This window comes from Camelus bactrianus, chromosome 24, assembly GCF_048773025.1.
Source record: "Camelus bactrianus isolate YW-2024 breed Bactrian camel chromosome 24, ASM4877302v1, whole genome shotgun sequence".
NCBI lineage: Eukaryota > Metazoa > Chordata > Mammalia > Artiodactyla > Camelidae > Camelus > Camelus bactrianus.
The window spans coordinates 2,308,657-2,322,154 of record NC_133562.1 but is presented as its reverse complement, the minus strand read 5'-3'; the positions used below and the strand labels follow the sequence as shown (position 1 = coordinate 2,322,154).

The window sequence follows — 13,498 nt, the reverse complement described above, 5'->3', positions numbered from 1 at the left end:
CTCCTCGGGCTACTTCTGAACGTGCTTTCAGTCACAGCCTAGGTGGGTTTCAAGTTTCTTCTCTGTTGGGAGTAATTAGAAAAAGCATGAGGTGGAGTTCAGAAACAGAAAAGAAAGGTGATGCAAAAGAAAAAAGAGGGAGAGGAATTCTGCCAAGCAGCCTCGGGAGAGAGGGGGCTGATAAGGCCTCTTGTACCTCCGACAGCTCCTGCGTGGGGCGGAGGCGGCCTCGGAGGAGCTCTGGTGCCCAGAGGGCGAGGCCTGGCTGCCAAACCAAGTGGAACCAAAGTGGGCTTCACTTCTCTTTGATAAAAAATTTCCAACACACAAAATAAAAAAGAATTAAGTATTTGTCATAATGAACAAACACGATGAAACCTCACATGCCCCCATCACCCCAGATTCAAGCATCATCAACTCACGGTCAAACTCACATCTCTATGAACCTACCAATCCCCCACCCTCACCCCAGATTACCCAGAAGCAAATCACAGACGATATTTCACCCGTAAGCTTTTTTTTAAATTGAGAAATGTATGGCTATGTCTTCAAGGAGGAGGAAGCAGAATTAAAGAAGAAATATACAGCCTAAAATAGTCAAAATGATCCTAAAATTTTTGTGCCAATTATACATTTATAGCCCCAATAAAAATGAATAGTTTTTAATAATTAAATCACTTAACAATTTTTTGCTCCCTAATTTACCTGAAATTAAACAGATATGACATGTCTGGGACATCTTACTGTACACCAGAAATGGACACAACATAACTGATGGTATTTCAATAAAAAATTAATTACTTAAAAAAAAGGCCAGACATGAGGTACCAGCCCAACCTCTAGGGGAGGGAGGGAGGAACCAGAGGTTGCTCTCAATCATGTGGCCCCCAATCCAGTCACTCATACTCACATAAGGAGACGCCAGTGGGCATCCGGACACCGATGCTCGGGTGAACACCCCTCCCTGCCAATCCTCTGCGTGTTGTGACACCTTACTGTGCCAGGAGGGTGGTGCCTCCTGACAACACAGGGAGAGGACGTGTGGGACCCTACCAGGCCTTGCCCTCAGCATCTCTTCTCTTGGCTGGTTCTGATTTGTATTCTTTTTGCTATAATAAAACAGAAATAAAAATAAAACTGTACTGCAATTTCCTGAGTTCTGTGAGATGTTCTGGTGAACTAGTGAACTGAGTGGGGAGTGGGAACCACAAATGGCAGCCCGTTGGTCAGAAGTGTGGAGGCCCTGGGCAGCCCTGAACCTGCAGCTGGTGTCTGAAGTGATGGCAGCCGGGAGCACAGTGCCCTCACCTGCCAAGCTTGGCCTGACCCTGTAGCTGGACTCAGAAGTCACTGCACCATTACAAAAAGAGATTAATAAATCTGTTTACATTAAACTCAAGCGGTTTCTACATGGCCTCCTCAGAAAATCATAAAAAGACCCAACAGAAACTGGGAAAATATTTGCCACTCATATTATGGAAAAGGACTAAATTTTCTAACAAATAAGGAATATGTACATATTATCTAGAAAAAGAAGCTTAACCCAAAAATGAGATTAAAAAATCTTTTAAACTTATAAAAAGATATTTAACATCACTCATAATAAGAGAAATGCAAAATGATACTTTCTGAGACATGATTTTTTACCTCCCAGATTGGGAAAGATCAAAAGCTTGGATGACAAACAGCTCGTGCGAGAAGCTGGAGCTGAGTTCTCTCATTCTTTCTGGTGGATGTATCCATCTGCAAAACCACCAGGAAGAGCAGTTTGTCAAGGACTACAAACACTCCATGCACATGGCCTTTGTCTCAGTGATGCTAATTCTGGAAATTGATCACGTGGCTGTACTTGACCGCATGTACAATGATTTATGCACAAGCCTGTTTATTTATTTATGACAGTGTTACTTCTTATAGCAAAATATCGGAAACAATATCTATACATTCATCAGTAGGAGGGAGGTCAAATGAATCATGCAACATCCGTAGGATAAAAATAATCTGTGTATCCAAACCCTAATGTGAAGTTGGAAGCCTGTGTGTGCTTCTTTAAAATACGATAAGTGAAAAAGAGGTCATAGTAAGCAGGCAGCTGGTGGAAGGAGGGGTGCGTGAATCTGCCCAGAATTCCTTAACAGAGTCCACAGGCTAGGGGCTGGAACAAGGGACATGTACGTCTCACAGTTCTGGAGGCTGCAAATCTGATCTCAGAGCGTTGGCAGGACTGCTTTCTTCTGAGCCTCTCTCCCTGGCTTGTAGCTCTCCCTTTATCTTCAGATGATCATCCGTCTTGTGTGTGTGTGTGTGTGTGTGTGTGTGTGTGTGTGTTAGAATCTCCTCTTCCTATAAGGACACCAGTCATTTTGAATTAGGGCCCACCCCTATAACCTCATTTTACCTTAGTCACCTCTTTAAAGACCCTGTCTCCAAATCCAGCCACATTCTGAGGTGCTGGGGGTTAGGGTTTCTAAAAAAAAGGGATTGGCGGGAGGGCAATTCAGCCCATAACAGGCTGAAAAGGAGGATAAAATAGCTATGGAATACACATAAGAAACCGACAACACTGTTTACCCCCAAAGAAGGGATATGAATGGCTAGAGGATGCGGAGGGGAGAGGTCTCATTACACATCCTTTAAAAAAAATGTATTGAAGTATAGATGATTCACAATGTGGTGTCAGTTTCAGGTGTACAGCACAGTGATTCAGTACAATCAAACTTATTTAGTAAAATATATCTATGTACATATATTTTTTCCTCAGATTCTTTCCCATTATATGTTACTACAAGATATTGAATATAGTTCCTTGTGCTTTCCAGTATATACTTGTTGTTTATCTCTTTTATATATAGTAGTGTGTATTTGCTACTCCCAAACTCCTACTTTACCCCTTTCCCCTTTGGTAACCAAAAGTTTGTTTTCTATGTCTGTGAGTCTCTTTCTGTTTCATAAATAAGTTCATTTATATCATTTTTTAGATTCCACATATAAATTATATCATATGGTATTTGTCTTTCTGTCTGACTTCACTTAGTATGATCTCTAGGTCCATCCATGTTGCTGCAAATGGCATTACTTCATTCTTTTTTATTGTTGAGTAATATTCCATTGCATATATACATGCCACATCTTCTTTGTGCAGTCATCTGTCGAGGGACCCTTAGGATGCTTCCATGTCTTGACTGTAAATAGTGCTGCTGTGGATGTTGGGGTGCATGTACCTTTTTGAATTAGCATTTTCATATTTTCCAGATATATGCCCAGGGGTGGGATTACTGGATCATATGGAAACTCTGCTTTTCATTTTTAAGGAACCTCCATACTGTTCTCCACAGTGGCTGCATCAATTTACACTCCCACCAACAGTGCAGGAGGGCTCCCTTTTCTCCACACCCTCTCCAGCATTTTATTATTTGCAGACTTTTTGATGATGGCCATTCTGGCTGGTGTGAGGTGATACCTCAATGTAGTTTTGATTTGCATTTTTCTGTCAATTAGTGATGTGGAGCATCTTTTCATGTGCCTCTTGGCCATGTGACATACCCTTCAGAACCTTCTGAATTTTGTATTACTTACATTGTGTATCAAAAGGATACATGAAATGTTAAATGTTTAAATCAAGAAGTTGAATTGGCAGGTGGGGCTTCAGCCCGCATCTGGCATTAAATGGGCAGACTGTTTCTCTGCTGATGAAAGGACTAGTCCTTACATTCCTCAAGGACAGCGGTTGCCTGCCTGTCACTTCTGTAATGGAAGTAAAGCTACTGGAAGCCAGTGTTGTCACAAGATGAATGCTTCCTATTTCAAAAACAAGCATCTGGACATTTATTTATTTTCAGAGTCCAGTTTTCTGTGACAACAGCATTTTCCCATCACTACTGTTACTGCATGGGAGAATGTGTTTGTAGCTGACAACCATTTTACAAATAGTAAAATATGGTGTGTAATGATATATGCTCACTCAGGCTAAGAGATGTGTAATTGAACAACATTCTTGTAAGTGAACTACAGTTAAATAATGTCTTATATTGCCATAAGGTGGGGAATAAACTGTGCTTTAATAAATCTCAGGGATAAAAATAAATCTCCCAGTATCTCTTGGGAAGCTGAAAAGAGGTAGCGTGCGGACAACAGGACTGGTAAATACACCCCAAAGTGTTCTGAGGGATAATGACAGCAACTAGTAAGGGATGCAGTTGTTCAGTGCTAGATGTCTGCAGAGTGCTACAACACAGAGCTCATTTACTTCTTGTAACTACTCTTTGAAGCATAAATTTTGACTCATATTTTACAGATGAAAAATATGAATCAGTGGAGCAGGAAAATGGCCAGCATCAATTCTGAGTTTTTTTGCAATTCAAAGCCAGTTTATTTGGTATTTGTCTCTAGAAATATTGTCAATTTGCATAAATTGGTCCAATTTCAATTTGGCCAACGGGTCTGCCCAAGTACCAAGAAAATATGATTCAGGGAACAAAACATGGGGTTTAAAAATGCACAAGAGAAGGGAAACTCTCCAACAGCACGTGACCACATACGCAAAGCATTTTCACATAGCTTATCTCCTTCAATCCTTACCATGGGAGATACGCAGGGCGGTTCTTACCACAAACCCTCAAAGGAGCATTATATTAATAATACAATGTCTTTAATAATATGAAGCCTGTTTTACACCCTTCTTATGCTACTGAATGCTTCAATATATTTATCCACAGCTGAACCTAAAACCCTACAAAGTATAAAATCTAAGTACAGGATAGACCTCCGGTGACAGAATATTAACTGAACAAGACAAGGTTCTTGTTTTGCCAAGAATTAAATATTCAGCCGTCAGCACTGTTGGAAGACAGTCACAGCCCCTCTCCAAGGTCCTGAGCACCTGACAGGGTCTCAGCCCACCACCCTCTCTGCACGACATAATTGACTCGCCTGCATATTGGGGTTATTCACTCCTTTGCTTTGGTTAGCAGGTTAAAGATCTGATTGTAATGTAACCGTGGGGATTCGCTTGAGTTGCCTATAATCTAGCCAGAGATAAGAAGCCTGTTCAGGAAGCACCACAAACTGAGCTAAAATCCCTCTGCCTCCAGGCCTAGCCTGGATGCAGGTTCTGACATAGTGGCTTCTATCTTCTGCTCTCTAAGAAATCCTGGGTAGCCTCCAAATTTCAGAAAGCCTGCAGAAGGGACCTTAGCACATCTATTTGGATCTTCTTATTTTTTCATACTAGAAAGTTGTGCTCAATACCCAGATATCGTGTCCCTTGTCAGAATACTAGAAAAATGGAGTTTTAAAAATATGATGTGTGTGTGTTCACTGTGCCTCATTTTGCCCATCAAAGACAAGTAAAGCGTCATTTGGAAATGACATTGATGAACTTACTTGCTGATGACAGTATTTGAAGAACTGCATAACATGTATTCATTCAAGGGCTCTCTATATATTGACAACCTGTCAACCACTACATGTGAGAATCACTACACGGTGAGGCAGTAAGACAGCAGGGAAGCTCTGTCTCCTGAGTTAGAGGGACTTAGGTTTGAATCCTGACTCTGCCACCTACTACCTGTGTGATCTTGAGGAAATTACATCACTTCCCTGAGCCTCAGTCTCCTCATCAGCAAAATGGCCCACATGACATCATCTACTCCTGTAGAGTGGTTATAAAATTTCTGTGTGGAAAGAGAAGCCCTGTACGAAGAGAGAAGGAGAGGAAAGCGGGACTGGCTGCCTGCATCCCAGCTGAGCCCAGACTTCTAGTTTTCCCCCTGAGACTTCATGGACCTGAACCACCTCCACAGGCCTGGACCACCTCTACAGGCCTGGACCACCTCCACAGGTCTGGACCACCTCCACGGTCCTGGACCACCTCTATGGGCCTGAATCACCTCCATGGGCTTGGACCACCTCCACAGGCCTGGATCACCTTGGATCTCTCCAGCCCAACCAAGCCTGGATGACTGCAGCCCAGATAACATCACAGGAGCAGAAGAATCACCCCAATGAGTCAGCCAGAGTCATGGGAGACAATAAAGTGTTGTTTTAAACCACCGAGTAGTGGGATGGTTTATAACCCAGCAGGAGATTACTGGGACACTGACCTAGGCCAGTTCCACCAGAAATGACACGTCTATCTTACCAGCCACTAACTTCACAATTCAGCTTGTTACAAGGGAAGTGGTCCTCTTCCCCGAAGCCCCCAGCCCCTCTGTGCCCTTTAGAGTGAACTCTGCACCACTGTCTGCAGGGTTGCCCAGCGGCCCCACTGATGCGAGGGGGGAAGTCATGAGCTTTTCAGCTGTGACACCGGGTGACTCTGTCCCCAGGACTCAGCCCAGCCCTGTGATGGTGACAGCTCAAAAGCCACTCACTGAGGACTAAACAAGCACATGCAGTTTCACCAACTGTCCTGTGTTCTCACGCCTCCACTTCCCAGGCTGCCTCGGTCACTCCCAACACTATCCCACTCCCGAATGACTAGCTTAGCTCTTTATCTTTAGGACGGAGCTGGAAGTCACCCTTTCCCAGGCACCCCCCACCTACCCCCACCCCAAGCCTGGTAATTAAGGCCCCTCCCCTGCGTACCACAGCAGCCGTGATGGAGAAGGGCTATGGGACAGCTGGAATAGCATGTGAGGACAGGATGGTCTGGCCTCTGCTGTGTGTTGGAGGACAGTTTCTTTGGCATGTCTCCTGATGTCTCCTCCCTCATCCCCATGAGGCTGCTCCCCTGCAGCATTCCCACCCTTGACACTCAGCCATGAGGGTTTTCTTCCAATGAAGGCAGATGAGCAGGAGATGCTCAGAGTCCCTGATCTGCTTTGAGCCACAAGGTGACTTTCCGGAGTCCATGGTGGGACAAATCGCTCCTACGGAGTTTTCTAGATTCCAGAAACTCCCTTACAGATCAATAGCCAGGCTTGGCCAACCTGAACTAGACAGTTTGAGGTCTAGATAGTCCTAGGTGACCTCGGCAGAAAACTCACGGAGAAAGACACCAGCTGCCCGCCAGGTAGGCGTGCGGCTGCAGCTCCACCCGCCTGGCAGGTGTGCTCCCAGGTCCTCGTCTCGTTCTCATCAGCTCAGCCTCCACCCAGAAACCTCAGGAAATCTCTTCACTTGGCAGCCCAGACAGATGGTCTCCACGCTCCTCAGTACACAGACACTGCAGCCCACAGGGCAGCACAGAACAGGGGAGATTTATTAAGAGAAGGAAGCATCCAAAGCGCACTGATCCTGCCCCACAGGGAACCCATGCCCTCTCCCGAGGACAGCACGCTCTCCTTCTGAAGCACATCGGGTGCCAGCCCCGGAACTCCTGGTGGAGGTGGGGAAGCTGCGTGCCGAGCAGGCTCCTCAGTGTGCAGCCCCGGGGGCCTCTGGGGAGACGGTGGCCTGGACACCCAACCCTGGGAGTCAGATCTCCGCCCCGGCACCCAGGGCTGACACCAACAAGACCCCCAGGGAAAGTCAGCAGCTCAATCCCTACTTTACAATCATTTACATGGGAGCAAACCTGGCCCAATTCTTAGATTTTTAGTGGGGCAACCAGAATCTTTGACACTTCCCAATTTCTGCAGAGCCTGTGGAAATTACTCAATGATTCAGAAATAGAGGCTGAGCCTGGAGGACGTCTTGGTAAATCCAGGGCTGGGCCCCGCTTCTCCTCCCGGCAGGTAAGAGCCCGCTTCTCCCAGGGCCTAGCTCACTCTCACCAGGCGCTGTGGGCCTCCGCGAGTCCCCCCGCCTCGACAGCACCTGTCTGGTGATCTGGGCAGAGGGCCGGCTCCTCACCTGTCCCTCTGGCTGAGCACAGAGCCAGCCAGCCCCAGCCCCCTTCCCTTCCAGTCCACGTCCTCCTACTCCCTGCACCCCGACACACACGCTCCCACAACTCTGGGTGACAAGTGAGCAGTCACCTTCAGTTCACTGCTCTGGCCAAGAACGCACACCAGATGGAAGGCCGCGGAGAGTGCTGGGCGCCTGGGAAGGGGAGGGGGGGTTGTTTGGGGGGCTGTCACTATAACAACAGGAGGGAGCACGCCAAGGTTCCTATTCTCGGGCTGCCACTCTTTAGGATGAACATCCCCCTGGCCCTGGAGCAGCCGCGGCCTGAGCGGCCTGCTACTGACAGAGGCTGGTTTCCTTCTCTCTGAGGAACTTCACCCAAGACTGCAGTTGTGTTTGGTTGTTTTTTTTCTTTTTAAAAAACCCTGACAGGTTTAAGAATGCTTTGTTTTCACACTGTATTGTGAGGGCTCAGATGCCTCGAGATTCTTTCCAAACAAACACCATTCTGTGAAAATAACAGGCAGCAGCATTAATTAACTCAGTGTTGAACGAGTTGGGGGCGGGGTGGGAGGCCACTTGTGGCCTCACCCTGTGGGACTCAACAGGTGCCTCTCCCAGCCCCTCCGACAGCAAGACGAGCAGGAGCTCACGTTTGGAAGTGTGGTTTTCCCTGTTTATACAGTAAACCGTTTACTAAGGTTCATCCCAGAAAAGCATACGGTTGACGTGCAGCGACCCTTCAAGCTGGTACAGGACGGGGTGGGTTTGATGCGGCTCTAGGGACCAAAACTGAGAGCAAGTTTCACCGAGAACGCCAATAATTCAGTCTTCTTTCAAATCTCTGTGTATTAACTGCGTTCCATAAAGGTTTGAGGCAGCCTACCAAAAAGCACGTATCAGATTTACAGACACAAATACTTGCGGGAATTGATGCTGGGAAAACAACGGGTAGGAATATAAGAACGCTGTGGTCGGGAGGTTTTGGACAAGGACACCACGACAACGCGCTCCGGCCTCCTGAGTGCCTGTGAGCGCCGAGCAGGGCGCCCACAGTGCGCTCACCGCCCTCGGCAGCCGGAAGCCGCGCCGGTGGCCCTGGTGAGCACGTCGGGCTGTGCTGGTGGACGGGGTCCTCCCGCGACGGGGCGGGGGGGGGGGGACGTCCCCGGGCACCCCCGCCTCTCCCCACACCCAGGGCGCGCAGCTCTGCCCCTGCCGGCCGGCCAGGGAACGAATGAACGAGCGAGGGGCCGAAGCGGGAGGGGCAGCCCAGGCGGGTTTCCCTCTTTACCTCCGACTGCGCCCAAGCGAGCACGCGGAACCAGCGGCCTCCGCACAGGTTGCTCGGGGCCTCAGAGCACTGACGCCTCCGGAGTTGCCCTTAAACCAAAGGCTTTCTGCAAAAAAAAAAAAGAAGAAGAAGAAGAAGAAGAAGAAGAAGAAGAAGAAGAAGAAGAAAACCTCTTGGCTTCCGGTTTGGATTTCAGTGATGTTTGTTTTCCCAACGCTCTCCTGACCTTTCATAAGGCCTGAAACGTGATACTCCCTGCAGATCTGCTGTCCCTGCTCTGATGAGGAAAACATCCAGAGAACAATGTGACTTCTCCGCATCTGTGCCTTCAGTCTAGCGGTGGTAAGATGCGAGTTCTCACTCATGAACTATAAATCAGGGGTTCACAACTGGGGGTGGGGTGAGGGGAGTCTCCCGCCCCCCAGGAGGCAGCTTTAGCTGTCACACCGATGGAGGAGGGGAGCGCTATGAGCGTCTGTTTAGTGGGTCGAGGCCAGGCATGCTGCTAACACCCCCCCTGAGGACAGCCGCCTCCCCCAGCAAAACGTGATCCGGCGCAAAACGTCAACAGCGCAGAGGCTGAGAAACCAGCCCTTCCACAAAGTAAATCAAGAGAATAAAGATTGTCACGGTTAAAAGAGAAAGTTCAAAACAAGATAAAATCATTCTTCTCATACAGATAAAAAACAGGAACCCATGATAAAGTTTGTATGTAACTCATGAGGGAAGCAAATGCTGCAACAAACGTTATAGCCTATTCAAAAGAAAAAAAAAAAACCCTGAAGAACAAACATCCAGGTGTATGGCAGGGAACTATATCCAATTTCTTGTAATGAGCCATAATAGAAAAGAAGCTGAAAATATATTTACGTATGTGTGTATATATATATATATATATATTTATAACTGAATTGCTTTGTTGTACACCTGAAACTAACATTGTAAATAGACTACACTTCAATAAAAAATTAAAATTAAAAAAAAATAGACCAAAAAATCAGGTGTATTGAAGTAGCAAATTGAGGCACAACTGGGTTTTGCCAGTCGGGGAGGGAAGCACGTGGACCCTCTACCAGACAGGATGGAACAGGTGTCTCCAGCAGTCCCTGACGTGGCACAAAACTGAAATAGCTCTCAGAGAACCGGGACCCGTCCGAAGGGTGTGCTACAGACAGTGTGAGGGCCAAACGCTGAAGCTTCTCAGGAGTTAAGTGTTTGCTAGGTCAAGGTCAGTTTTAGAGTCCTTTGGGGATTGTGGACTAATCTGAAGAAAAGTTTCAGCGTGAGAGCACTTAGTTCTGCTCCTGTCTCATCCAACAGACCCACGAGCCCAGTGATGGACCAACAGTCATAAGAGCCTGAGGTCCACAGATCTCACTGGTCCCCCAAGCTGAGGAATAAGCATTGAAATTCTGCAAGCAGTTGAAGCAGCAGAATTTGCAAGACACCAGACCAGACCAGGCTCTGGGATTTCCTCTTGGTGTGGAAGAGGTGGGGGAGGGGGTGCTGGCAGAGGAAGGGCTTAAAGGGAAGGACTTCAGGATGAATGGAGGGGAGAGGAAGTGCCCCGTCTGGGAAGCCAAGCTCCTCCGCTGAGTGAAGCAACGAGGAGTGACCCAATGATCTGATCTGGAGAAGAGGTGGAGGGTCCCCCCGGGGAATAGCTTCTTGCAATATATTTTATTTTAGAGAAGCAATGCGAAATTTTTGCTGTATACTGTTTTCTTTTCTTCCTTTCTTTTTTTTTTTTTTATTAAGGAAATGCAGCTTGCTTATTTTCAAGCACAAACAATAACTTGGGCTTGGCTAACCAAATATTGCATAATTGAAGGATCCGCTCTGCTTCCATTTTGCACGAAAATAACTTATCTTAGGAGGCACCTTGTTCCCCAGTCACTCCATTACTTAATTCCTCCCCCACAGAGACCTCAAACATAAACTTTACCTCAGTCCCCCTAGATCACACATCCAGTTAGTAAGTATGAATTGAGGATTTTTACCGTGTTTCTGGATGTGTCGATGAACGACAGAGACCGGCCTGAGATTTTTCAGCAAGGACACAAAATCTAAATTAGTGAACTGTCTGTTCACAGCGTGACTGTAAGAACACTAAAAAACTGAGGGTATAACACTTCAGTTAGTAATTTGGTAGGTTTAAACATGCAAGAACACATTTTTATTTGCAAACATTCATAAAGGGCAGAAGTAGCCGAATTCTTTAAGCTGCAGTAAGTAAGTGGGTTTACACTGGTCAGGATGTGAGAGTGACTTTAAGCAATTGAACTGTTCTAAGATGGGCTGATAAAGACTGGAAACGCATTGAATCTCAACAGGAAAACACAGTTTTATACTGAGTCTGATCAGTCAACATGATTCTGCTGATGGCTGTGATGCAAAGACCATCCAGTCATCCATTTGGAAATTTATTCTGGAAAAAATTCACATTCCTGGAGCAGCTGGGAGGAAACTCTGATCAGAAACACAACCTAAAGATGGATGGTGAGTGGCCGTGTCTACACTGCTTTCCGCTTTCATCAGCATTTCAACTCAGGAGCTTTCTCCTAAATATCTGGATTGCTAGCTTCTCTGGAAGACTAGGGAGGCCTGGCCACACAGCACCAGGGTTCACACGGGGCCACAGATGTGACCACAGCTGCCACCTACGAAGCTTTTCCTTATCACAGGTGGCCCAGTCATCCGTGGTCTCCCCACACAAGGCAAAGGCCAACTGTCCACTGTCTTAAGCTTGTGTTTTTTAATGGTTTGCAGAGCTATCAGGAAAATGAGATCATCCTGTACTCACATCTCTTTCAAAACCCAAAACAGACCAATATAGGGGAGGGAAAAGGTTTCCTTAAGCCTCTTAGGGTCCCTGGCTGGGTCTGAACTTGAAGCTGACAGAGATGAACAGGAGAAAAGCGTACAGATTCACTGACTAGAAGTTCTAGGTGGCGCAGGAGCCCCATAAGGAGAGGAAGACGGGAAGGAACAGTTAGACTGTGGACTTCTCTGCTGGGTTCCGTGAGCACGACAGGATGTGAGTGCCATAATCTGGGGGATCTTAGCCAGGCCTGTTGGTAGGATTCGTCTCAAGTCCTCCCGAAGATAAGATGCTTCTGTCCTCTGGGTACAGGGAGCCCACACCTCATATGAGGGTTTCAGGGGAGAAGGTGGAGGAAGGTCAGAGTGACTTTGCTTCTGCTGTGTTCTCAGAATCCTTCAGCTTAAAATCCTCAGTGCACCAACGCACCATATTCTGGAGTAGTATTTGTTCCCTAAACCCCAACACCAAACAGCTTGGGGAGTTCTACTTCTTTGGAAGTGACATACATTCCTAGATGCTAAATGTGCAAAGTGGGTCTGGAATGAAAGAGTATTGTTTCTTTTAAATTTATTTCACTCAGTTGCAATTACTCACCTGACTCAGAGGTATTTGAGTTTCTATCTCTAGTGTCAACCAGCTGTAAGAAAATGTTTTCCTTAATTCCAGAGGGCCCACTGACATGTCAACCAAGTGCAGTATCGTGGATCTCTTCGGTCTGTGATTTAAACAAACCAACAGGAATACAACAGTTTGGGACAATGCACAGTTCAAGCAGCAGCTGAGGTTTAGAGGACACTGAGGAACTGTGGAGGTTTGTAGTGTGGTAATGATTTTTTAAATGTTTTAAACGTTTTCATCTGTTAAAGATACACAATGAAATGTTCACGGGTGAAAAGACATGATTTCTGGTTTGCTCTAAAATATTCCAGACAATGTGCTCTTTTGAAACTGTCCCACAATGAATGGTTTAAGAAACCATGTCTGCCGCCCTGTCCCGGGGCCTGGGAGCCTGTCAGCGTGCAAAGCAGTGCTTGATCCTTTTCGCGCTGTGTCCCTTTTGCTGTCCCCCAAAACCGCCGCGGACCGCTCTCCCGCAGTACTGCTAACTTCTCTCTGCATGCCAGACGGTGTCTTTTAAATAGCGTAATTTATCTACATATATTAATAGGTTATTTGAAATTTTTAACTTAAAATGTTTATTTTAAATTCTATAATTTTATATTTTGTGTATGTATTTGTCGTATATTCATATACACTAATTCATTATATATCAAATATAATTATATATTCATATATAATTTTATTGTATTTATTACATCCACATATATTCACTATTTGTTTACTTAAATATTCATATAGAATATATATTATATATTCATATAGAATAAGTTATTTATATATTTATTGTGTTATATTCATATTGTTATATTAATTTATTATGTATTCATATATAATGTATTAGATATTCATATATAATATTTATTTAAACATTCATATTTATTTAATTTATTCTATATGACTATAGAATAAATTAAATTATAATTTAAAATAAAATTTTAAAGGATATTTATTTTACAGTGAGAATGTTTATC

The 13,498-nt window shown here is 45.6% G+C and overlaps 1 long non-coding RNA gene across 1 annotated transcript; it reads left to right on the top strand.

The window, feature by feature from the left end:
- The first annotated feature begins 8,732 nt into the window (after positions 1-8,732).
- LOC141574927 (uncharacterized) lies at positions 8,733-13,044 on the top strand. The gene is made up of 3 exons (XR_012502058.1): positions 8,733-9,424; positions 11,416-11,581; positions 12,573-13,044. It is a non-coding gene; the product is annotated as an uncharacterized LOC141574927 (long non-coding RNA).
- The last annotated feature ends 454 nt before the right edge of the window (positions 13,045-13,498 follow it).